Genomic DNA, 26,558 nt, shown 5'->3' with positions numbered 1-26,558 from the left:
TGGAAACGGTGTCTTTTGTTTCATTTCATTCTTCCACTGCTGACACACAATCTGACACCTGGCTGGGATGATTTAGTTGGGGATTTGTCCTGCTTTGAGCAGGGAGTTGGATTAGATGACCTCCTGAGGTCTCTTCTAACCCTAATCTTCTATGATTTTTTCTGGAAACAGAAATTCAGCATCTTCTTTCCATCATAAGCAACACATGATAGTGATCCTTTCATTATTAGCCTATTTTTGTTTCATATAATTTCTAATGCTGGCTTTACATAGGCAAAAAGATTATGTTAACATTCTCTCTCAAAGTTCCTGGTTAATCAGTGACAGATTTCGAGTGGAACTGAGAGTTAGGGTCTTAGACTATTGCACCCAAATCTTCTCAAAAGTTTCAAATCTCCCTAATGACATTGACACATTTTTTGGAATTCCCTCTCAGACTTGAACTTCTTTCCATGCTAAATCCTATCATGTGGTCCTGAGATTTGTTTTCACCAGCAGATTATGGTCTGATGAATGGATCAGATGACCTGAGCCACAGGCTTTGAATGTAGCCCCATGTATTCAAAGAGGATCTCCCAGATTTTTTCTCCCTGCTACCTCTCAGCCCCATTTATGAAATTTACTTTCTAGCATCAAGTATTTCCAGCAAGTACTAGTTGGTTATGCACAGAACTCAATTCTTAAGGCTATCTAGATGTTTAATAAAAATAAAATCAAAGACTATAATAACATTAGGACTGGGAATGAAGAACGTACAGGGTTCATGTTACCAGTTTGTTCACATTAAAAGAAGTCTGCATGGTCTCACTGTGCTTCCTCCAAAACTTTTGTAAAAATCTTTCTACCCTTCATATTTCAATCCCTTAGACAACTGTCTCACATTTAAGAGTACCAGGAACTTTGTGTTCTTGTTTTAACAACCATGTCCTGCCTCCTTCAGTTTATATAATGAGTGTTCTTAGAATACTCAGATGCACAATTGCATAGCAAGATATCATCAGCTTTATGAAAAAAAAATTTGCTTGCAATTGCATGCCAGTTTCTGTCCCCTTGATCACTAACATTCACATTCCCTTCTATATGTACCATGTAAAGGCTTCTAAATAAAACAATGGCTTCTGCCACCAAATAGAAAAGAACTGTGAACAAAAGCTTATTGTTATGGATGCCGATTTAAAAATATACTTTTCATGAATCCTCTTCCCATCTTACTGTTTATTTTTGGTTTGTAACTATATCTGTTAAGCTCCTTTGCCTCTGAAAAAGGCAACAAACTAGGGCCAGGTCTACACCTAAAACTTAAGTTGGCTTAACTACATCTCACAGGGGTGTGAAAATTGTAATCAAAGCCCCATTATAGAAAACAGTAAGTCAACGGAAGAATTCTTCCATCAACCTACCTACTGCCTATCAAGGAGATGGATTTACTACAGTGACAGAAAAGCCCCTGCCATCACTATAGAGCTTGTAGTGTAAACATAGCCTAACTCTTTCCCCATTGACAAAAAATCACCTTCTCTCTCACTTTTGCTACGTATGAAGGAAGTTAGGCAACCCCTTCATATTTATTTGGGCTACCATTTGAACTCGGGCTCTCTCTAAGAAAAAGTAGTGGATATGGATAAGATATGTTTAGTATGTCTATTTTAGGCATGATTTATAGTGTTCTATATTGTCTTATACTGTTTTTCATTTTAAAATAAAAATACTGAAAAGCCAAATTCCACCCTTGCAAGTTTGCATGTGGTTTCTAATGAAGACAATGTGAATGGGGGTGTGGGTTTCAGGGCAGACAATTTGTTTTGGAGTTTGGTGGGTTTTTTTGTTTGTTTGTTTTTTAGAGGAGGAAGGGAGGAGACCTTCTTTATGTTGTCATAGTTGTTTGTGGTATTTATGTTTGTGGTTTTTACTGTGAAAACATTTAATAAAAGTGAAAATTTTAAATCTCTGAAGCGAAACATCTTCAAAAATATTTAAACAAGAAAAGCTATCTCTTTTGAAATGTCTAGGAAATGGGAAAACAGCACATTACAAACAGAGTGTTTGATGCTGGATGCCAGACTAATAAAGACTCCCATTGGAGTTGTGCAAGCATCAGGACTGAAGAATCCAGCCTAGAGTGCTTTCCAATAAATCATAATTACTTAAATGAAAAAATACAGCAAGTGCCTCTAAGGCCCAATCCAGCTTCCATTCATGTCAGTGGAAAGACCCTCATTCCTCATTAACTTGAGGAGGATTTGGATCAGGTTTCTACTTACGTTGAAAAAAAAACAAATGCTTAAATAGTCCAGCATAGCCCCTGAGACCCTCCTGCTTGTTTCTGTGCTCTCATTTGGGGAGTGATTTGGATTTCTCTACTCTAAAGCATCACCTGTTGGAAAATGTTGACATGTATTTCTTGCACACAACACAGGTGTAATTTTTGCAAATGGAGGCTATTGTGTCAACTCATACTTTCCCTCATAATCCGTAGTTAAGAAATTACATCAAGTATTCTCTCCTCACTTCCATTTAGCATTCCTTTACACCAGGGGTCGGCAACCTTTCAGCAGTGGTATGCCAAGTCTTCATGTATACACTCTAATTTAAGGCTTTGCATGCCGGTAATACATTTTAACGTTTTTTAGAAGTCTATAATATATAGCCAAACTACTGTTATATGTAAAGTAAACAAGGTTTTCAAAATGTTTCAGAAGCTTAATTTAAAATTAAATTAAAATGCAGATCTTATCAGTTTAGTGTGATCCTTGCCCTTGCTTTTCCTTGCTGAGTTTTCCAATGTCTGGTGGCACGTATTTGGATACTTTAAGCTGCACACAGGCTTCTGAGTGATCAGTTGTTAACTGGCTGGAACTCCAGATCGGCAGCTGAGGTGAGCAGAGCTGGCGGCTGGTAGGGCTGAGCAGAGCCGGAGGCCTGGACCCTGTCTGGCAGGGGTCCTGCGCTGGAACTCCAACCGGAAGCAAGGTGAGTGGGGCTGTGGTGGGGGACCACAGCTGGCAAGGGGCCAGCAGCCAGAGCAGCGACTGAGCGGCTCAGCCCGCCGCCACCACTCTGGGTTTTTGGCCGCTGGCTCCTGCCAGCCGGGGTCTCAGCCCGCTGCCAGCCTCGGGTTCCTTCACCCAAGCCAGCAGCGGGCACTGAGTGGGACCAGCGGTGGGACCCAGGCTGGCCAGGGGCCAGCAGCGGGAACCCCAGAGTGGCAGCAGGCTGAGCGGCTCAGCCCGCACCACATGCCATCAAAAATTGGCTCACGTGCCACCTTTGGCATGTGTGCCATAGTTCGCTGACCCCTGCTTTACAGGATCAAATTCCACACAGACTTATACCCTGCATAACCACACAGTGTAAGCATTTAAGCTATTTTTACACCACACAGCTGTGTCACTACAACCGTGATGCTAAAAGGCGCACAGTGTAGCTGCTGTTTGTCAGCTCTCCTGCTGACAAAAAACTTCCACCCCCAACAAGCAGCGTTAGCGTTGTTGGCAGGAGAGTGCTCCTACCAACAAAGAGCTGTTCACACTGGCGCTTGTCGTTGGCAAAACTTTTGTCTTTTGGGGCGTGTGTGTGTTTTTTAACACCTCTGAAAGACAAAAGTTTTGTCATTCAGTTGCCAGTGTAGACATAGCCATAGCTGAGGTTAGAAAAGATAGACCTCGGGGCAGATTTCAGCCAACTGTATCTAAGAAAAACAGCACATATTTAATTGATGATCTTATTTTAATTTGAAATTCATAGCCAACATTAGTTACAATAATGTAAGTGTAATAAAGAAAGACAGACAAGTGATATGGGGGTCTCATAATCCCAAAAAGGTTAAGTAAAAAAATCTTTTGCCGAGAACTTTATGTGGACAAAAATGGAAGGAAACATTCAGTAATTCAAATATGAGATCAAGCGTTGCTCACATTGAATTATGGCATTTAAAGTAACACACCCAATTACCAGTTTGCCATCAGTAATGTCAGCTTTTCATAGTCAGTTAACAAAATATCATTCAAAGTTTTCTTTTGGTCTAATGGTGCTTTGGCATCAATCGAAGAAAAGCAAACAAAAAAACCCGAATTCTCTTATAAGCTCCAAAAACCTCATCCTATAATGCAGTGTATGTGTGTGTGGGGGGGTCTCTGAACTGAAGAAGAGCTCTGTGTGTCTCTAAAGCTTGTCTCTCTCACCAACAGAAGTTGGTCCAATAAAAAGTAATACTTCATCCACCTCATCTCTCTAATATCCTGGGACAACAAAGCTACAACAACAAAACATACAATAATGTTTTCTATCATTTGAATAAATATTACATTTTCTTCTCCTACATGTAGTCTAGATCTCATAACAATACTAGAGTCACTATAGTTATAGATGATGCCGATAATTATTTAAGTGGGGGAGATTTGAGAGGCAGATGGAATATCTTTATAAAGCATATAATGGGGAATCCTATTTGGTAAAGAAACTCAATGAACTAGAAACAACTTCTCTTCTTCCAAAATTTCTAGAATGGCTAATTGTCCTATATTAGTAGATTTATAATAAATCTCTGATCCTGGAATTTGTTCCCTGTTAGATCCAAGTCATTGGACTTTTGTCAGCATATGGAATGCAAAATTGGGTAGAAATCTGTCTCTCTCATTCTTATTAGAGCTTTGCAATATTTCCCTCTATAAAATGATTCTTCAGGCTGAAATTTGTCATGCTTCTGTTTTAGAAGAGAGGAGACATTTTAATGTGCAGAAAGCTTGCTAAAGTCCACTTGGCTGTTTTTACTTATTCAAGTATGAAGATACGCTATTAAGAAATATTTCAAATGCTTTTTTTGTATTCAGATTACTCGAAAATTGTTTATTTTAAAAACTCCAGGGGCTTAGTTCTCAGTGAGAACAAGTGCCTCTTAAACCATTGGGGATATTTAGTGTATAAATAAAGAAGTGTTTGAATCTCCTATGGCATGAAGTATGTTTATTTATAAGCATGAACAATGCTTATAAAGCATTCCTCATATTTACATATTACAAGCAAGTTAAATACAATGTTATAGCTGAACATTTAAACAAACAAAAGTAAAAACATGGATACTTACATCAAATATAAATTGCCCCCCTCCATATATATGCATTGATGTAGTACAAAGCACTACATGGATGCAAGGGGTTCATATCTTTTTTTTAAAAAAAATGTGTTTCTCAATTCTCAGCTGTAGCACTAGAATGAAAAAGGACATTATTTTTAGTTGTTTTTCCCCCCATTGAATATTATTTTTGTTTGTATCTAGGTTTCTTGCAATCTGATTTTTTGTCCCTGTGGTTCATTTAAACAAAAACAAATGTTTTGTCTTTTTACCTACTGCTGAATGTGCCTTCTTTGCAGATAAAGTCAAGCCATAATAATTACCATAAATTTAAATATGGACACACCTGTTATTATCTTGCAACACTAATATGATTGAGTAACAAACTTCACTGAAAAAAAACCACTTCCTGTGGCATCTTTTTAATCCACAGCTAGATAGTATACAGTCACCATCAAGAAGATCTGTCTCTGTCTCTAGTGTATTCCTTAGCCATACTCCCAATTTTAACAGCTTCCAAAATTCTTCTTTATTTCCATTAATTTGTTCTTTGGAAGGTACTGAAGTATATGTTCATTGGGAAATGGGGATGCTAGCTTTCCAGAGAAGAAAGAATTAGGTGATAATCGTTATAAGAAAAATTTCAAAATCGAACACCATTAAAGCAATTTTAAAAGTTGCTAGGTTCCAGATTAATTTATTCTACTCTTAAATCAGATAACATTGATTGCTCCTCTTGGCCCAACCAAACAGACCTTCAACCCTATGCAGTGACTACATGAAAATCACTATTTTACTATTAATAGACTCATTTTTCAGCTGACTTGCTGTGATAATTATAGAACAAATAGAGCTGTTCAGAGCTCAACTGTTTCACTCTGCAAAGGTTATTGCAAACATTTTCCTTGGGTTCTCTCTTTATAGATTCACAACTTCCCTCCAAAAGTTTTGCTTTGAGAAGTTCTGCTTGATTGAAATGACTAGCTGAGCCTGATCTGATCTAAAACCAGCAGGAGTTTATTCATTTCTGGAGATGAACCTCCAAACTAAAAAATCAACTGAGTTTCATCGGTTTCTCAATGAAACCACAAATTTCAAATGATTTCAACACAAGAATTTACCTTGGATATAATTTTCTCCTAGTAGCATTTTCTCTCAAATGGCTCATGACCCTTAGGGTATCTCTACACTGCGATGAAACACCTATGGCTAGCCTGCGTCAGCTGACTCGGGCTCTTGGGGGTCAGGCTACAGGGATGTTAATTATGGTGTAGATATTTGGGCATGGGCTGGGATCCCCTCCGGAATATCTACCTCACAATTAAACAGCCCCTTAGCCCTAGTCCTGTGAATCTGAGTCAGCTGACATAGCCAGCAGCAGGTGCTTAACTGCAGTGTAGACATACCCTTAAAAACCCTTCCACTAACATGAGCTGAGTCTGAGATGGTAACAAAACCCAGACATGGGCAAGCTACTTCTGTATCATTTCATTGTAAACTTTTTGCACGGTTCTAAAACAAGTTCTTGTAAAGTGGCCACAGGTTCAGTCCTGTAAGATACTGATCACCAAGACCCAATCCAACCAGCCAATTAAGGACATGCTTTATGTTAAGCATTGTGGTACCTCCTCTGAAGTCTTAACGTTAAACACATGCTTAAGTTGTCTGCTGGATCAGAGACAGAATGTGCAGCACCTTGAAGGCTCTAGCCCCATCCAGAGTGGCTTTGTAATCAGGCCATCCTATATCCTGCAGACTCCCCACTGCTGCAAGGCGTTATACAGAAATCATACTCAAGTATCACAATGGCCCTTATAACTTATGAAAGAACCACCAGGTTATGCGGGGGGGGGGGGAGGGGGGGAGGGAAATGTGTCTACACCAGGGGCTAACCCAGCATCTAGAATCCCTGAATGAAGGCCCCTCCCTTTTGTCCATGTGCCAGCCTGGAATGAATCGACTTCCCTGTCTTTTCCAGCATTTCTGCTCTCCATGTTTCTCTTTAGAGATGGTTTTAATTCCTGCTGTCACAGTGTAGGAATATAGTGTAGATTTAACACATAAGAGATCACCATTCTCTTCTGTTTCCAAATGATTGATGGGATTAACAAAAGTGTGTAAGCTTGAAGGAGTGTCTCTCTCACCAACAGAAGTTGATGCAATCAAAGGTGTTACCTCACCCACCTTCTCTCTCTCTCATATCCTGGTACCCACATAGCTATAACTCTGCATACAATAATATACATTTTCAGCCATGATTATGCAATTCTTCATAGGAATCTTGCTACTGAGCTACTTAAACAACTGATGAAGTTAATGGCATATCTCCTTACACCAGCAAGTAGAAGAGGAAAAAAAGTAGGTGTTAAACTGGTTATGAAACAAATCCTTGATTTAGCACTTTTTTTGTCCTATGGTGTCTTTTGAAATACTTCATGCTATACTTGTTAATGGCTAAACAAGCATTTCAATTGTCAGCCAATTCTGTGTTTAAGGACTCTCTGCTACAAAGCATATTTACTTTACAGTGTTCTATAGTTCATCCTTCATAAACAGCAACTGCTCCTGCTGAAGTTTAATAATCATCAATGTTTGAGTCCACGTGTGAAATAAAGATGCCAGTGCACTTCATCGTTAACATTTTAAACATGAAGAGAAACAGAGTTTCCTGGGAACTCTTTACGTACAATTATCATCAAGAAGTTCAAATGGTGAGTTTATTGGATTAGTCTACATGATGTCATTTTAGGATTTGATGTTTCACTGCTTTGATGAGCATGAAACAATGTTATTAGCAGGATATTAGATTGTAATCTCTGGAGGGCAGGAGCTGTCTTTTTGTTCTGAGTCTGAACAGTGTCTTGTGCACTGCGGTCCCTTGGTGCTACCTCAACACACATACTAATTAATAAATTCAATTAAAGATATAATTTCGAAGCACTGAATTGTACTAGTCCTCGGTTAGGAGTCCAGACGACTGGACTTCTGAACTTATTTGACCAAGAAAACCTGCTTGGTTTTAGTGGAGACAATGGGCCTGATTCTTTGTAATCTTAGAACTTGCAAAGTGAATATAACATGCTGTTTGATCCCAATGGGAAATTTTACATTCATTTGGTGTAAATGCCTGCTCAAGGTGCGAGGCAACAGAGAATCAGGTCGGATGATTTTCAAGCTGCTCAGAAAGAAGCAGAGTTATTAAGCTCGAGTGATGTTTTGCGTGGAAGGCAAAATTTGTTACAAACTTCCATAACTCTTATAATATTCTTTTCAAGAAGACATTAGCCAAACTTGTTTCATTTTAAATCAGGTATCTTTAATGTCTGGAGAAAATCAAGGAATTACAGGGTTTTTCTACGTAGGGCTTGGTCAGAACTAGAATTGATATACACAACATGGCACCTTTCTCATATGTCTCAATCTTGAAAGTGGTAATTCAAGAAGTTGCCATTACCACAGCGATGGGGCACTGAAGACAGACAGATGTAAAAATGCCAGATACAAAGTACGTGCAAAAATAGAACTACATGCAGCATTATACACACATCCACTTGACATGGTACCCTATCCTCTGCATGACTGGGACAGCCTTGATTTTTTGCTCTAATATGTCTCCCACCACTGCTCTCTCTATATTCTTATAATTCTCTCTCAGTATTCACTGCAGGTGTTGACATTAATTGTTTGATTGACAAGACATCAGAGCTGGGAGAATATTTTTTCTGTTTAGTCAGCAAACTGAAAAAAAATCAGGAGAAGTATTTGCTTCAATTCTGAAAATGTTTGAACTTAGCAGCAGATTGGAAAAGTCTGTTTTGGCTCTGCCAACCATGTGCATGTGCACAGATGCCTTTTTATAACCTTTAGCTCGGCAGGTAGGGTGCTTGTCTGGGATGTGGGAGATAAAGTTTTGAATCCCCACTCTGGGGCAGGCACTTAAACTCAGTTCCCAACCTGCCAAGAGGTGCCCTAACCAGCAGGCTGTAAGTAATACTTACATGGGCTACTCTCAAGCTCTCTGGTTGAAGAAGTTCATTTTGTATAAAAATTAATATTCATTGGATCAAAACAAGAGAACAACTCCATAGCCTGGTATGACATACCAGGGTACAGTCCAGATAAGTGGGGGGCTGTGTCACCCCTGCCCTGAAACCATGGGTGTTTTACAATGCCTGGCAGACGTAGCTCCCACATGGACTGCTCACAAACAGCCTTCCAGCATGCAAACCACACCCTGAGTGTCTGTGTGTAACTGCAGCCTGACAGCCAGCCTTGGATTCACTCTAGGGGTATGGCTACACTTGCAGCTGTACAGCGCTGCCGCGGGAACGCTCCCGCGGCAGCACTTTGAAGTGCGAGTGTGGTCGCGATGTCAGTGCTGGGAGAGAGCTCTCCGAGCGCTGCAGGTACTCCACCTCCCCGAGGGGATTAGCTTACAGCACAGGGGCACTGTTTACACTGGCGCTTTACAGCGCTGTAACTTGCTGCGCTCAGGCGGGTGTTTTTTCACACCCCTGAGCGAGAAAGTTGCAGCGCTGTAAAGCGCCAGTGTAGCCAAGGCCTTTCTCTCAACAGTCTTTGTTATACTGCAAGGTATAACATACCCCCTCTGAGATTTCCCTCCTTTTCCCCACATCCCCAGAAGTGTTTGTCCTGTACTGTCCAGCCCTCTCCTAGATAGTATAAAGATTTTAAATCCATTATTTCTTTCAGGGAATAAGATAACAGTTTATTGTCTCAAATAGTTATTCAGGCACTTCAGTTTAAACCCACTAGATAAAACAGGTTTATTAACTACAAAGAGATAGATTTTAAGTAAGTACAAGTAATGAGGCATAAAAAGTCAGAAGTGGTTACATGAAAAATAAAGATAAAACACTTTCTAATGACTAGCAACAAATTATATCAGATTCAAGCAAAGTTTCTTTCAGCAGCCTTACTGACCAAACTCTGTTAGGACCCCTCCCACAGGGTCCAACCTCTGTTTCCTTTGTCTCTTCAGTTGCAGTGAATGTGCTGGGCAGGGAGAGAGAGAAGAATCCTTTAGAGTGTTTGCCTTTCCTTTTAATAGTTGCAATTCCCCCTCTTGAAAAACATTTCCAGCTGGGCACCAGCAGACAAAGGATGTTCCCTGCTGGCTTTTTCTCACCTGTTTGAGCTTTCTTCGTTTCTCTCCCTCCCTCTGTTTACAGCTTCAACTCAACTTAAGGCAAGCACACATTCTGTTATCTAGGACAGACCTGGCTGATGACTTCTGTTTGGGCAGAGCTGTGGAATTTGGAACATGTGTTAATAAAACCATACAGGGGAATCTTATAACTTGACACACAATTTTGCCACACATATTTTACCAGTACAATACTGACCAGTCAATTATGAGTTTTCAAATGACACCTTACAGGACATTCCTTGTACAAAAATTATTACAATAGTGTGTAGGGTGTGAACACAGGTGTATATTCTGTCATGCCTGCTAATTACAGCACTCACCTGGGAGGTTGAAGATGTGCATTCAAATCCTTCATCTGAATCAGGCAGAAAGAGGATTTGAATCCACATCTCCTACCTCTCAGGCAAGTACTTTAATCATCAGGTTATGGAGTCAGCTTCTCTCTCTTTGGTCTATGACTATTTAGGTACTTATACCAAGTGAACAGCTTCATCAGGAGATCCTGAGAGGAAAATAGACTACCTGGCAGGGGGAGAGCTGTGTTCAAATCCATGCTCCAGCACAGGGGTCAGCAACCTTCGGCACACAGCTCATTAGGGTAATCCGCTGGCGGTGCATGAGACATTTTGTTTACATTGACCATCCACAGGCACGGCCCCACCACAGCTCCCAGTGCCCACGGTTCACCATTCCCAGCCAATGGGAGCTGTGGGAAGCAGCAGCCAGCACATCCCTGCTGCCCGCTGGGAGCTGTGGGCAGCCGTGCCTGCAGACAGTCAATGTAAACAAACTGTCTTGCGGCCTGGCAGTGGATTACCCTGATGGGCCATGCAGGATGCCCATCATTGATATAAACTATTCGTCAAAAAAAAATTCACATCTCTAGTCATCAAGTGGAATAGATTTATCATTCTTCCCCACATTGTCTTGCTTTGGAGATGTCAAGCATTCTTTCCTATGACATTCCCACCCACCTCCCCCTGCTAAAGCAAATGCTATATTAGGCTGTAATAGGAAAGGGATAGAGAATAAAATTGACAATAGTACAATGCTATTATAAGTGACCAATAATATAAAATATAATATAATATAATATAATATCAATAAAAGAACACAGCATTTGCTTATGCTGAGACTTACCGATTATATGACCTGCCTACTGTTCTCAGCAAAGTCTTTTCCTCTGATTACCTGCCCCTAGCTGCTACAGGAGCAAGTCTGTCATATGAGGGCTTGGCTACACTTACAAGTTGCAGCGCTGGGAGTTACAGCGCTGGTCATGCAGCTGTGTAGGGCCAGCGCTGGAGTGTGGCCACACTGACAGCTACCAGCGCTGCAGTGTGGCCACACTTGCAGCACTTTCCAGCGCTGTATTGAGAGGTGCATTGTGGGCAGCTATCCCACAGAGCACCTCGTCCCATTTTGGCACTGAGTATTGTGGGAAGGGGAAGGAAGTGTGCGGGTCATTCCGCTTCCTGTGTGCCAACGCCCCGTGGTGCATCGCTTCACATCCCAGCATTCACTCTTTCCGGCAACGTTTGGCGCCATTGTGAGTGTCTTTCTGTTTTACTCTCTGTGTGAATCGCGATTTCTGTGGCAAATGAAGCCCGAGCTGCTGAGGACTGTGCTGATGAGTGTCGCCAGCACAACACGTTTGGCAGTCGAGCTATTCCTTCAGCTCCAAAGTGACAGTGAGGAGTCTGATGATGATATTGATATCGATTCTCCTGCCGCGTGTGACACCAAAGTGCTTGTGGCATTCACAGAAATGCTCAGCACCGCTGAACGACGCTTTTGGGCTTGGGAAACAAGCACTGAGTGGTGGGATCACATCGACATGGAAGTCTGGGATGACGAGCAGTGGCTGCAGAACTTTCGTATGAGAAAAGCCACTTTCATGGGACTGTGTGCTGAGCTCGCCCCCACTCTGCGGCGCAAGGACACAAGATTGAGAGCTGCCCTGACGGTGGAAAAGCAGGTGGCAATTGCAATCTGGAAGCTGGCAACTCCAGACAGCTACCGGTCGGTTGGGAACCAGTTTGGTGTGGGAAAGTCGACCGTGGGAATCGTTTTGATGCAAGTTTGCAAGGCAATTAATCGCATCCTGCTAAGAAAGACCGTGACTCTGGGGAGCGTGCAGGACATTGTGGATGGCTTTGCACAAATGGGTTTCCCTAACTGTGGAGGGGCGATAGATGGGACGCATATTCCTATTCTGGCCCCCCCCCACCTGGCATCAGAGTGCGTTAATCGTAAGGGGTATTTCTCTATGGTTCTCCAGGCGCTTGTGGATCACCGCGGGCGTTTCATTGACATTTACACAGGCTGGCCTGGAAAGGTGCATGATGCACGCATCTTTCGGAACAGTGGCCTGTTCAGGAAGATGCAGGCAGGGACTTTTTTCCCAGACAGGAAGATCACAGTAGGGGATGTCGAAATGCCCACTGTGATCCTTGGAGACCCCGCGTACCCGTTACTGCCTTGGCTCATGAAACCCTATACAGGGAAGCTTGACAGGAGCAAGGACCGGTTCAACTACAGGCTAAGCCAGTGCAGAATGACTGTGGAGTGTGCTTTTGGGCGTTTAAAAGCCCGCTGGAGATGTCTGTATGGGAAGCTAGACTTGGGGGAAAGCAGCATCCCCGCGGTTATATGCGCTTGCTGTACCCTCCATAATATTTGTGAAGGGAAGGGTGAAACATTCAGTGAGGCATGGACCACCGAGGTTCAAGTCCTGGAGGCTGAATATGCACAGCCAGAGAGCAGGGCTAATAGAAAGGCCCAGCACAGGGCTACAAGGATTAGGGATGCCTTGAGGGAAGAATTTGAGGCTGAAAGCCAACAGTAATGTTTGCTGCCTTGCATGGGAGTGAATTGCACTGCTTACACTGTTATTCTATTATCCATAATAATAATATGATTTGCAGTGCCTCTTTCTTTACTGGGCTAAGGTATCTTTCACTATGTGCTATAATAAAGACTATTTTCAAAGCCAAGAATTGTTTTATTGAAAAGAAAAAAACTTCCTTGACAGACAGACAGACACACAACATTTCATGAACACAAGAGGGCAGGGGTGTGGGTTGGTGAACTGCACAGTCACAAGTTTGCATATGTCCTGTCTGGATTGCTGTTTAATGAATCCTGCACTTCAGGGTGCATATACTGCATGGTGATGGGGGTTGAGTGCAGAGGGTAAGGGTGGTGGTAGGTATCAGGGCTGGTTGGTGAACGTACAGGTGTTGGAGGCAGCTGGTGGTGGTAAGAACCTGAATTCTGGGGAAAGGCGGTTTGAGCTGACATTGGGGCACAAGGCAAAAAGGACGGGGCGGGTGGGGGAGTAGCACGGTAGTGCTCTGCTTGCATGGCAACGAGTGACTCTATAGAGTCCGCTTGGCGCGACAGGATGCTTAGCAGCCGCTCCATGCTTTTCCTCTTGGCCACTGCATTTCTCCTGCGGATCCTGCTTTCCTTCTCTCTCCACTCCTTCAAGTCTTTACTCTCTCGAGCAGAGTGATGAAGAACAGTTTTCAGTATGTCCTCTTTGCTCTTTCGGGGATTTTTTCTCAAATTTTGAAGCCTCTGTGATGTTGAACATCTGGGCAGTCCAGTAGTCAAGGTCACTGTAGAAACACAGAAATGACAACATTTAACACGGGCAGCATTGTATCCACTATCTCCAGACATGAATTGTTACACTGAGGGAGTTCTCACTTTAGCATTCTTTTCCCCACACGCATAACACAACAGAAGCCACGAAATGGTGAGTAAGGGGTGCTTATATAGGGAGAAGTGGGGCTTGAGTGATAGAGGGGAACTGGTTGCTTCGGGTAATCTGGAGTGCTAGAGGGGTTGAGTGAAGATGCAGCTGCAGGGGTGATCTTATCTCCCTATCTCTTCACTAAAGAGTCTCCCAACATTTTTCACAGGAGTTAATCCTGGAAGATGTCTCCCTACTGCGAGTCACTAGGGAACAGCAGGAGGCTCTTTTAGAGCAATGTGGATTCCGCCCGGGACCCTATGCGGCGTGCCTGTGTTCAGAAATGGTCCCCCCACCACTGGCAGCAGAATGGCGCGGACGCGTCACCGTCACTGGGACAAGGGACACAGTGGCTCTGCCTATAAACCTGCGCAGGCATATTGCCCACGCTCTGGATGAAACTTTTGCTGAGATAACTGAAGCAGATTACCGCGACATGATAGACCACATCAACGGGCTATTCCACATCTAGAGGCTGGCATGCATGCAGCCATAACCCCCCTTCCTCTCCAGAAACATTTCCACCCAGAAAATAAAAGCCGCTTACCGGTAACCCGCTCCTCTGCTTGTCCTTCTGCAACTGCTGGCTGCTGCGATTGGGTACTTTCCTCCTGGCTTGAGAAGAGCTCCTGGCTGCATGCCTCCAGGGACTCTGGGGTGTCTTCCCCCATCCCAGGAGCTTCACTCGCGGTTTCCTCTCCCCCCCCCCGCCGCCTCCTCCTCCTCCTGTCCCCCAGCCTGCTCAGAAGTGTCCATCGTTATCCTGGGATTGGCAGTGGGGTCACCCCCAAGTATCTCGTCCATCTCCCTGTAAAAACGGCAGGTCGTGGGGGCAGCTCCGGATCGTCGATTCCCCTCTCGGGCTTTGTAATAGGCACTCCGCAGCTCTTTAACTTTCACCCTGCATTGTACTGCATCCCGATCATGGCCCCTATCCAGCATGGCCCTTGATATCTGCTCAAAGATATCGTAATTCCTACGGCCGGAGCGCAGCTGTGCCTGCACAGATTCCTCACCCCAAACACTGATGAGGTCCATCAGCTCGCCATTGCTCCATGCTGGGGCTCATTTGCCACGTGGAGGCATGGTCACCTGGAAAGATTAACTGATTGCACTCCACACCTGGCTGCAGCAAACAGGAAGGAGATTTTTAAAATTCCCGGGGCATTTAAAGGGCGGGTCACCTGAGGCAAGAGCAGTAGAGTGCAAACGGATGAGCAGAGTGGCTGAACAGGAATTCTGGGATACCTCCTTATTCCCTGGAGGACAATTAAAGCGCTGGTGAGTGTCCACACCTGCTGAGCAGCGCTGGATCACCAGCGCTGCACTCCTTATACCCCTGCCGGGATGGGTTTTCAGCCAGCGCTGCAACCAGGGAGTTGCAGCGCTGGTTGTGCCCTGCAAGTGTGGACGGGGTGTAATTGCAGCACTGGAAAGCCTCCACCAGCGCTGCAACTTGTAAGTGTAGCCAAGCCCTGAGTCACAAAATTATCCTGCATCCTTGTGGGGAGCCTTAAGGACCTGTAGAACCATGAACACAGGAGCCATGTTATACTTGTGAAAGTTATGGGCACAGACATACAGAGGATATGGAATAGGGGAAAGTCAGGGAACCTTCCAAGAACAGCACAGAAACCAGATTCAAGGTTAATTAAACCAAGCACCAGCAACAACTTTTCCTTTTCCCTAGAGGTGCTCAACCTCCGCTTTGCCCCAAGGTCCCACCCTCACTCTGCCCCTTCCCCTAAGACCCCACCTACGCTCTACCTCTTCCTGCCCTTGCTCCGCCCCCTCGCCCAAGGCCCTGCCCTCACTCCACCTCGTCCCACTCCACTCCCTCCCCAGAGCACCCACGAAAGCAGTGCCTATGAAACCAAGGTTATTTGCTTTTGATACATTTTTCTCATTTCTTCATTGGCAAAAATATCTTGTATTGGGAAAAAAAACACCTTATTTTAAAAATTGCCAGAAAAAATGTGAGTTCTGTAACATTTTAAAAATCCACCTCATCTTAGACTGAAGTCTAACTGTGTATCAAATGGAATCATTCATCAAGAGAGACAGCCTCAATTCCAGAGCAAACATTAGAAAGAGCTGAGGGCCCAAGGCACTATTGTCACATAGGGACATGGAAAAGTCTATTAAGACCATAAATAAGAATCTAAGGAAAATTTCCACAACCTCTAAACTCAAAGTCTTTACTCCCTATCAAAGCTATTAAGAAATTACTTCTGTTTTTCATAACTCCTGCTTTCTTTAACCTATTTTTCATGTCCACCGGCTATGTTAATCAGGAATGTGCTGATAGACCAGACTAAGTAATAACTTGTACAAGCACACAGATTCCTCCCACCCAGTGATTAAGAGGAAATGCAATTAACATGCGTTAGAGAAGCCGGAGCTTGCTGTCATGAGGATGGTGCTCCCTTCAACTGTGAACAAGGTAAAGCCTACAGACAGCATGACCCTAGGTCTGCTTCTTCACAGGGTTTAGAAAGAGACTGGATGAAGTGCTAAATAACAACCGTATCCACAGGGGCCTGATAATGAACTTACCTCACAGGAAATTAAACTGCTGAGGCATGGACCTTCACTCTTATTTTTAACTCAACCCCTGCTCCCATCCTCGCACGTAACTTCTTTGATAGCAATATAACTAGGCTTGGAAGGATTCGATTTTTAATGGTAAATGTCAGTAAATGTCAATTTCACTGTACACACACAAATGCATGACAAAATATTTCCATCTATAATAATAAAAATGTAGAGATAGGCAAAGTAAGAAAAATGCTTCTTGAGAACAGATGAGAGTTTGGTTAGTATATTATGATATGGGATGTTGACAATTTGTGTTTTTATGGTTATACAGTTTAAGTTTTTGAATCTCAGTATCTACTGTCATTATAGAATTATTGTCTGACCACTCTCATAATTTCCCACAACTGTGAACATTTAAATTGATAAAAAATTTAAAAATTCACAAAAATAAATATCAATATCATCACTGAAATTATAAAAGATGAAGATTGAATTCTGCCATGCCTAAACATCACACAATGGTTTCACCACACTACATTGTGTGTGCAGAGCAGTGGCTATTTGCAGGGTGACTCCCTACAGCTGATCAGATAACAAGGGTATACATTTGGAAATGTGATGATTTTGGTTTCTTATACTTTAAGAGACATTTCACCATCCACGATGCGCCTGAAATTTTCTTTCTTTATATATGTATATTTTTTTCTTAAAGTATAAGAAACCAAAATCATAAAATAAATAGGTTCATATATATAGATCCATAAAAGAAATTACAGTATTCCATTGCATCTATTGTTTGTGGAAATCCCCATACCTGATCGCCCCTACACTCCCACTCTCTTCAATACTATACCTCAGCTGACTGTTTAATATTTTTGACACTCTGGGCCTGCTCCTATCAAGTAAATATAAGTAAATATCCTTCCCATTACTGGACTTGTACACTGGTGTGATAGTGTGTAATGCTTAGACTCATAGACTTTAAGGCTAGAAGGGCCCATCAGGATAATCTAATCTGACTTCCTGCATATTAGAGGTCACAGAACCTAACCCACCCATTCTTGTAATAGACCCATAACTTCTGGATGAGTTACTGAAGTCCTCAAATCATGATTTAAAGACTTCAAGTTACAGAGAATCCACCATTTACACTAGTTTAAACATATAAGTGCCCCGTGCCCCATGCTGCAGAGGAAAGCAAAAAACCCGCAGGGTCTCTGCTAATCTGATTGGGGGAGGGTGTGGAGAGGGGGATTCCTTCCCGATCCCAGATATGGCCATCATTGGAACCTGACCATTTCAACAAGACTCACCAGCCAGACACCTGGGAAAGAATTCTCTTTAGTAACTCAGAGCCTTCCCCCTCTAGTGTCCTATCACTGGCCATTGGGGATACTCGCTACTAGCAGTTGCAAATTGGCTACATGCCATTGCAGGAAGTCTCATTTAATGGGTAGCAGGTTTAAAACAAATAAAAGGAAGTTCTTCTTCACGCAGCACACAGCCAACTTGTGGAACTCCTTACCTGAGGAGGTTGTGAAGGCTAGGACTGTAACAGCATTTAAAAGAGAACTGGATAAATTCATGGTGGTGAAGTCCATAAATGGCTATTAGCCAGGATGGGTAAGGAATGGTGTCCCTAGCCTCTGTTTGTCAGAGGGTGGAGATGGATGGCAGGAGAGAGATCACTTGATTATTACCTGTTAGGTTCACTCCCTCTGGGGCACCCTGGCATTGGCCACTGTTGGTAGACAGATACTGGGCTAGATGGACCTTTGGTCTGACCTGGTATGGCCGTTCTTATGTTCTCATCATACCATCCCCTCCATACACTTATCAAACTAAGTCTTGAAGCCTAAGTGTTAGGCTTTTTGCCCCCCACTGCTCCCCTTGGAAGGCTATTCCAGAACTTCACTCCCAAGATGGTTAGAAATCTTCACCTAAACTTCCTGATGGCCAGTTTATATCCGGTGTTCTTGTGTCCACAATGGTACTTAACTAAAATAACTTCTCTCCCTCCCAGGTATTTATCCCTCAGATGTATTTATAGAGAGCAATCATATCTCTCCTCAGCTTCATTTGGTTAGGCTAACCAAGCCAAGCAATCTGAGTATCCTCTCGTAAGGCAGGTTTTCCATTCCACAATTCATCCTACATTTGTTCTAGTCTGAATTAATCTTTCTTAAACATGGGAGACCAGAACTGCACACAGTATTCCAGGTGAGGTCTCACCAGTGCCTTGTATAATGGTACTAACACTTGCTTATCTCTAGTGGAAGTACCTAGCCTGATGCATCCTAGGATTCCATTAGCCTTTTTCATGGCTGTATCACATTGGTGGGTGAAGGTCATCCAATGGTCAACCTATAAACCCAGATCTTTCTCCTCCTCTGTCACTTCCAAATGATAGGCCCCCAGCATACAGCAGAAATTCTTGTTGTTAGTGCCTAAGTGCATGTCCTGTAAAAGCTCCTTAGCTGGAGAAGACTGAGGCTGGTGCGGACACTGCATAGTACAGCCATAAGCTGCCACGTGCAGGCCCTCTCACACCTGCTGTCACAGAAGGCATACCAGGGGTGTAGAAGAGTCCCTGTAGTTTACACGTTGATGGGCATACTCAGATGCTGAAGGTTGAAGAGCAGTCTACAGAGAGCTGCATGAGGAGGCACCATAACTTAGAGCAATTTCTGTCTGCTCTGCTTTAGGGCAGGGACCACACTTACCCTCACAGCAGCCCATAATCAGAGAGGTTAAAAAGGAGACTTAGAGCCCCTTCTGTGACTCTTCACCATGGGCTGCATCTTTCTGTGCCTTGTCTGCAGGAACACAGAAACATAGTCAGCATATTTAGCATTGGGTTCAATGGGCGTGGAAGCGGGTTCTTCAAGCAACTCTCTACCCGCTGGATATGTTTTACCTCTAGCAGTAGAAAGCCAGGACCCTAAAACATGATTTACTGTGAGAAGCTTTATTGAACATATTTCCTATCAAGTTTGCTAGGTATAGTCCTACTGCTCATGTCTTGGATTCCTAACATTCATTTCATGGCTTTTACTATCTTTGGGGAAAATGTCAGAAGAGAATTACACCTAACAACGTTATGAGAGCAAATATTTTATGATACAGTTAGCTCAGTTGAATTTTTTTTTATTTATTTTTCTTTAAAGAATAGCCAAGTAAATTATATGGAAATAAAAAATACAGTGAGGATGACTTGTAATCTGAAGATGAAGAGCCTACCAATATTTGAAATGGCAAGTGCACGTTACACTTTAAAATACAAGACATATATCAGTCTGTGTCTGAAATTAGAATCTGGCTAGACATTAGCTTTTCACATATTTCCTTGATAGTTACCATTGGAAAGCCATTCAAGGTATATCAGTCAGACAAAGCGCTGTATAAATTATTTTTAAGTGCAGTAGCTGTTGTAAGGTCTTTTCAAGAAGATAACAGAAGAGTGATAGTCTGCTGGAAACATATCCAGAGCTTAATTTGTGTAAGAGCTTGCTGGGACTCAGCCCCAGCACCTCTTCTGTCATTGGCACAAGGTGTGGCCTAACATGTATGCACAATGTGACCTCACACAGAGTGGAGGAACAGAACTTTAACAGAGACCCCTTCAATCTTTCTGATAAAATTATAACTAAATCCAGCATCTGGAATTTGAAGCTAGACAAATTCAAAACAGAAACAAAACATGGATTTTAAGGGGAAAGGGGGTAATTAACCATACAAACAGTTTGCCGAGGGTTGTGGTGGATTCTCCATCACTGGCAATTTTTAAATCAAAATTGGATGTTTTTCTAAAAGGCATGCTCTGTTTCAAACAAGAATTAATTCAGGAAAGTCCTATAGCATGTGTTATACAGTAGGTCAGATGACAACAATTGTGCCTTCTGGCCTTAGAATCTATTAATCTATTTCTGACCAAGGTGGTGAACTAGTTCCAGAGTCCTGGAGCCCTCACAAAGAATGATCTACAAGTCGTCAGTTCTCTTCTATAATGAGAGGCATCCAGCTCAAAAACCCCATCCCGACCACAGCTGTGGCAGTACGGCACAGGGAGAGAAGATCCCTCAGGCAGGACAATCCTAGGCTGTTTAAGTCTTTATAGGTCATAACCAGCACCTTAAGCTCCACCCAGAGACCAATGAGCAGCCTGTCACAGAAAGGTGTCTCACTGAATAAGTGAGCCACTCTATTCTATACCAGCTCGAGTCTCCAAATGGTTTCAAGATGTAGCCCTATGGCGAGCTCATTGCCATAGTCTAATCTTGAGGTGACAGCGCTGAAAAACAGTGTCAAGGTCCACATCCAAAAGGAAAGGTCACAATCTTCTAGCCAGGCACAAAGGGTTAAAATCTGATTGGAGTATTGCTGTAATATAATTGTCAAACAGCAGGCAGGGGGGTCAAGTATCACCCCTCAGTTGCAAACCCCAGTAACTAATGGCCGACATACTCTCTCAGTCAAATGGACTGATGTTACTGCCACCATCTCTGGCAGCTTCTTGCCCCAACCCACCATCATCACTTCCATCTGATCTAGGTTGAGCCCCAGCCAGTTTGCTTTTATTCATGCCCAATCCCAGCTAGATACTGGAGGAAGTACTGAACTGCATTGGATGAGAGAGACTTACTATTGGATGTCATCAACATACTGAAAACACTGCAACCCATGTCTGCCTAATTTTGTCTTCATTGGGTTGGTGACTTAGAAGAAAACAACACTTACCAGTCCATGCCATCTCTCCAAAAGCTGACTGTAACCTATTCTCCCTGCCCTTCAGGTCACCTGAAGACGAGTTCTATGTAGCTTGAAACTTGTCTCTCTCACCAACAGAAGTTGCTCCAATAAAATATATTACCTCACTCATCTTGTCTCAGTAATAAGAATGATCAGTTCTCTGACAATTAATGGGTGAAAAGCTCACCCATTACATTGAAAAGTTATTCCTTACACAATTATAACATTGCTTCCACATTCCCTTACACTAGTATCCTCCCACTGAAATTGCTATCCCATCTCCCTTATTCCCTTCCATCTCCTGTGTCATTGAACATGCTCTCTACAACTGCAGTCTTATAACTCCATGCTAGATTCCTCCCCCACCCCAGTCTGGCTTCCATTCCCTCCATTCCCTGGAACAGCACTCACCAGCCACTCTAATGAAATCTTCCTGGCCGTGTTTCAGGGTCAGTACTCCATCCTCAGACTCCTGGACTCATCAGCTACCTTTGACACTGTTGACCATGCTCTTATTGAAATCTTGTGATCCAGAGTTTTTTGTGAATCTGTCCTCCTCTGGTTCTCTTCCTTCTTTTCAGATTGCTCCTTCAGTGTCTCGATTGGTTGGTACTTCTCCTCCCCGCTGTCTCTGCCTGTGGGGGTCCCTAAGGGCTCCATCCATGGCCCTTAGTTCTCTATACCCTTTCTCTAGGCAATCTCATCTGCAGACGTAGTTCTTGTGTGGAAAGAGATCTGGGCCCAATCTAATACCTATTGAAGGATACAAACTTGTACCATGACACGAAAGTGTTAAACAGTAAGCAATCCCTTTTAAGATTAATAAAACCTTATGGGCCAATACAGTGAGGTGCTGAGTACTGAATACTGCCAGGTACTGAGCTCCCTCAACTTCAGTGAAGACCTCAAGAATTGAGGGTGCTCAGCACTTCCCAGGATTGGGTCCTTTCTTTCTCATTATACTCTTCCCCCTTCAAACTCTGTGGGATTACAAGAAATACTTCTGGTTTAGCCTGTCCACTAAAGAGCCACATCATATGTTTTTGATAAAATGAACAACGGATTAATCTGTTCCCAAAATGGATTAAAAGGTTTAAGAGTGTAATTATACTTATGGAAACAACTAAAAATCACTCACATTATACCATTTTTGTGTCCTGAAAAGAGGTAAAATAATGTAGAAAAATAAATATTTATTCCCCTAAATTCTTCCTATTCCCTGTGAGACACACTGGTTTATTTTTTAATGGAAAACACACAGGCTATCAAGGATCTAATGCCAGACAAATTTGCTTATAACGACTTGGAACATTTCAAATGTTGATGTTTATCACAAACATAGTTCTTGTTCAGAAGGGAATCTATGCAGGCATGCAACTGCCATCATCTCAAATTTGTCATCTCCAAAAAAGCTTACAAAAAGTAATCAGGCTTGATAGAAAAGGTTGTCTTTGTAAATAAGGATGCTTGTTTTGCTAGGACAGTTTCTCTGGTTGTCTCCACATAGGAGAGCTAAATTGTCTCTAGTTAGGCCATGTAAGTGGATCTACAGTTAGTTTCTGAATCCATGTGGCTTTGTGCTGGGCATGCAGCTAGGGAATACAAAACACTTCAGTACACATTCATGCTCAAAACCATACTGAAAGCTGTCAGCTGCAGCAGTCTGAAGAATGTAAGAAGGTTACCAATATTTTCGCAGTACAAAGGTTCTCTGCAGCACCATCCAGTGTGAAGTCCTGGCCATAAAAGTAAGAAGAAAAAACCTGATATTTTTACCTTTTCCTCCACCAAACATTTATTTCGTCTGCATGATAACGCATATTAGGTTTTTAAAACCAGGCTCTTTTAGGAACACACATAACCTATAAAACGAACTACTCTGCCTTTTATGTAATTAAATTATTATATAAGTTCCCAATGCCAGAAAGTTAAATATTGTTTCATATATGCAATGTTGTACCCACATTGGTCCAAGGATATTTGAGAGACAAGGCAGGTAAGGTAATATCTTTTATTGAGCCAACTTCCTTGTTGGTCCAGTAAAAGTTATTGCCACAGCCGCCTTGCGTCTCAAATATTTTTCATGACAACCTTCAGGGCAGAGCATTCCATGCTGCTGCCGTAACTTGGTGACATTCTGTAGTATCAAACAAAATGGGCAAAATACAGTAGGCACTGAGACTGCCTGCTTCTAACTGAGGGCAGAATTTGTCACCAGAATTATATGTAATTTACAAAAAGGCAAGCCTAGGCACAGGGAGACTACACAGCAAGTCAGTGACAGAGCCAGGAATAGAGCCAAGATGTCCCTCTTCCGAGTCAACTGCTCTAACCACTAGAATATGATGCTTTATAGCAGGCCTAGCCATTCTAATCGAGAATGAACTATGTTATATCAGGTAAGCCACTGAATGTCCAGGTATGTCAAGTTATCTTGCATCACACGAGTTTAGCTTTTCTGAGTAAGTATATATTAACAAAGCCAGGGTAACATACCAAAAATGTTCCTGAGGAACAAGTATTTCATTATCTAATGGTAGTGCATAAGGGCAGGATAAATAATTTGTCAGTGTACTGTACATCTAGAATGCCTGCAGTTACTTTTACTAACAAAGGTGAACTGAATTTGGGGGGATCACCTTTGAATGGGTGATGCAGGTAAAAAGTCTTTTCATAAGCACATGAAAGCACACAGGTCTTGCTCTAATTTTCCGTGTCCTAATTCTGGTGTTTTCCAAATAATCTATTGTTTGACTCAAACATCACACCCACTTTATGCTCAGTAAAGATTTCTGAGTTGTACTTCTGTTGCTGAGGCCACTCTATCTAAGCAGGAGGGGAATCTTTAAATCAGTTAGCTTATATTTACTAATATAGCACTCTAGATGCACATGGTGTTTTATAACCCCATATAACTCAGCCTGGAGAAATGTAGGACTGAAAGAGATAGGTCATCTAGTCAGGTCTCCTGCACTAAGGCAGGACTAAGTATTATCTACACCATCCCTGACAAGTGTTTCCATGTATCTCCGATACATGCCATGTATTTCTTGTATATTTGTATCTGAGACATTAGGGGTGGGTTTTTTCAGAATGGTGCATTTTGAACTAGCCATGCAGTTCCCATTATTGTTAACAGGAATTATGTGCTCAACTCCCTGCAGTGCATACCACACTAAACAAGCACTTCCAAGGCCCCTCAGAAAAGATAAACTATCATTTAACAGCTCATGGACAATTTTATCCGCATCCTTAAGGAATATTGGCACATTACTTGAGAAGAAAAATGAAGGGCAAAATTAAACCAAAAAGGATTATGCACATATGAACTTTCCAGTATGAACTTTTGGCCATGAAATTCTGGTTATTGCTGGAAAACTCAAATGACAAGTCAGGTTCTTTGGCAGAGGATCTGAGTAGGAAGAATAAAGCTGAGGGCTTTGCAGTCAATACAGCACCACCAGCCGTTTTTATCTGTACCATATTGTCCAATAAAGTAAACCATTTGTTTCAGTTTGATTAAAAGCAGATGCATGAGGCAGATGTTTGGAGTTCAAAAGAATACAGCACATACTTACGGAATACTTCCCTTTGAGGTAATCAGGACAATGAATACAGGTACAACATGTCTTCAGGTTCAAATTTAAAATATTCTGGGCAGACAAAAATATTAGAATCCTCTTAATCTAATGCTTCCCAACAGCCAGGAGAAACAGCTTGCCATTCTTTGGGTCAAGGATCACTTAGGCTACCCCTGTAAAGTCAAGCATCACCTGTTCAGAAGAGCAATCCCCAGCATTTTGGTTTATGATATTTGCTGTCAGGAGTGTCTCATGACTGAGAGTGTCAATCTCAGGGCATACTGTCGAAAAGCAGAGCAGACACCCCAAGCTGGTTGTATGTTCTATAATTAGATGTCACGGACCCAGTAACAAATATAAACTCCCAAAGTACTACAGTACTTATAATGGAGACACAGATAGTCCCCTTGGACACTACCGTCTATCTTGTGATAAATGCTCACTTTCACCATGATCACAAAATATTCAGGTTGCTCCCAGTCCCAAGAGACCAGTCACTTACCCGAGGTCAATTTGTACCTTAAATCTCACACCAAAGACAACACCTGTAGCCAGTCCTGTAACAAACTAATGAAAGGGTTATTCACTAGGAAAAAGAAATGAGAGTTATTCACAGGTTAAAGCAAGCAAGTGTATACACAAATGAGTTTCAGCCTATGATTCAAAAGGTGAAATAGTTGCAATAATCTGTCAATTCAAAATGTTTTTCAGGGCTAACCAATGCCAAGCAGCATGGGGATCTCTTTGCTTATGTTTAGGAATTTTTGCCCCTCAGAGTCCAGACAGCATAAAAGACATTCAGTCTCTCTTGGTGAAGGATTTTTAACCCCTCCATTCCAGAGTGCAAACTGATAGGATGACTTTGTGCATAGGTATCTACTTCCTGAAGTGAGTCAGGAATGCAATCAACAGGACATCTTTCTGTTAGTACTACACAATATCTCATTTGCCTTCAGTGGGCCATCTTGTATGCAAGACAAGCCCGTTACCTTAATTAATACTTCTTTTCCTGTTTGGTGAGTTACACAATTACAATACAAACTCTGAATATAACTTTACACCATGGGTTATAGAGGTTATAAATGTGATCAATACATGCAGCACCCTAAGAGCATTTTATAAAGTCTAAACACTAGACACATTATTACTAACTTAACATCTAATATCTCTTTTGATAATGGGAACACACAGGTAAGGAAGACTGGTTTCCACCTGTGCATTTGTAAATCTTCAGTGAGGCCTGGGGCCTTGGCATGAGTTAGCATCTGGTCTGACAGTGTCAAGATATTGAATAGCTAATCCAATTCCAAATATCCATGTAATGTTTATGATAATTCAAAAAGGGATCTATGCAGGATAACTATTTGGATATCTACCATAAAACATGAGAAAGAGAAAGCTATTATGTAGCCTCTAGCAGGGGTCCAATCATTTACAGTGGATCCTGCTTGTGGTGAACTCTAATACACAGAAACTATATTTATAGTCACATAGAATAAATGTCAGTGCACAGCAATGTGCAGACTGCAATTCTGTTTTAAAGTGAAAATTTACTGTTAATTTTACAGTGTTTAGAGTGAAGTTGTTCGGTGGGGAAAAAATTATTTCAGTCTGGATAAAATTTACCCCAATAAGGATGATCAAAACAAGGCCCAGGTAAGTCCCATTTTAATTTTAATTTGAGGCTTT

Source organism: Mauremys reevesii, linkage group 3 (assembly GCF_016161935.1).
Source record: "Mauremys reevesii isolate NIE-2019 linkage group 3, ASM1616193v1, whole genome shotgun sequence".
NCBI classification, from domain to species: Eukaryota; Metazoa; Chordata; order Testudines; family Geoemydidae; genus Mauremys; species Mauremys reevesii.
The sequence above is the reverse complement of the archived record's forward strand: the minus strand, read 5'-3'. Positions refer to the sequence as shown.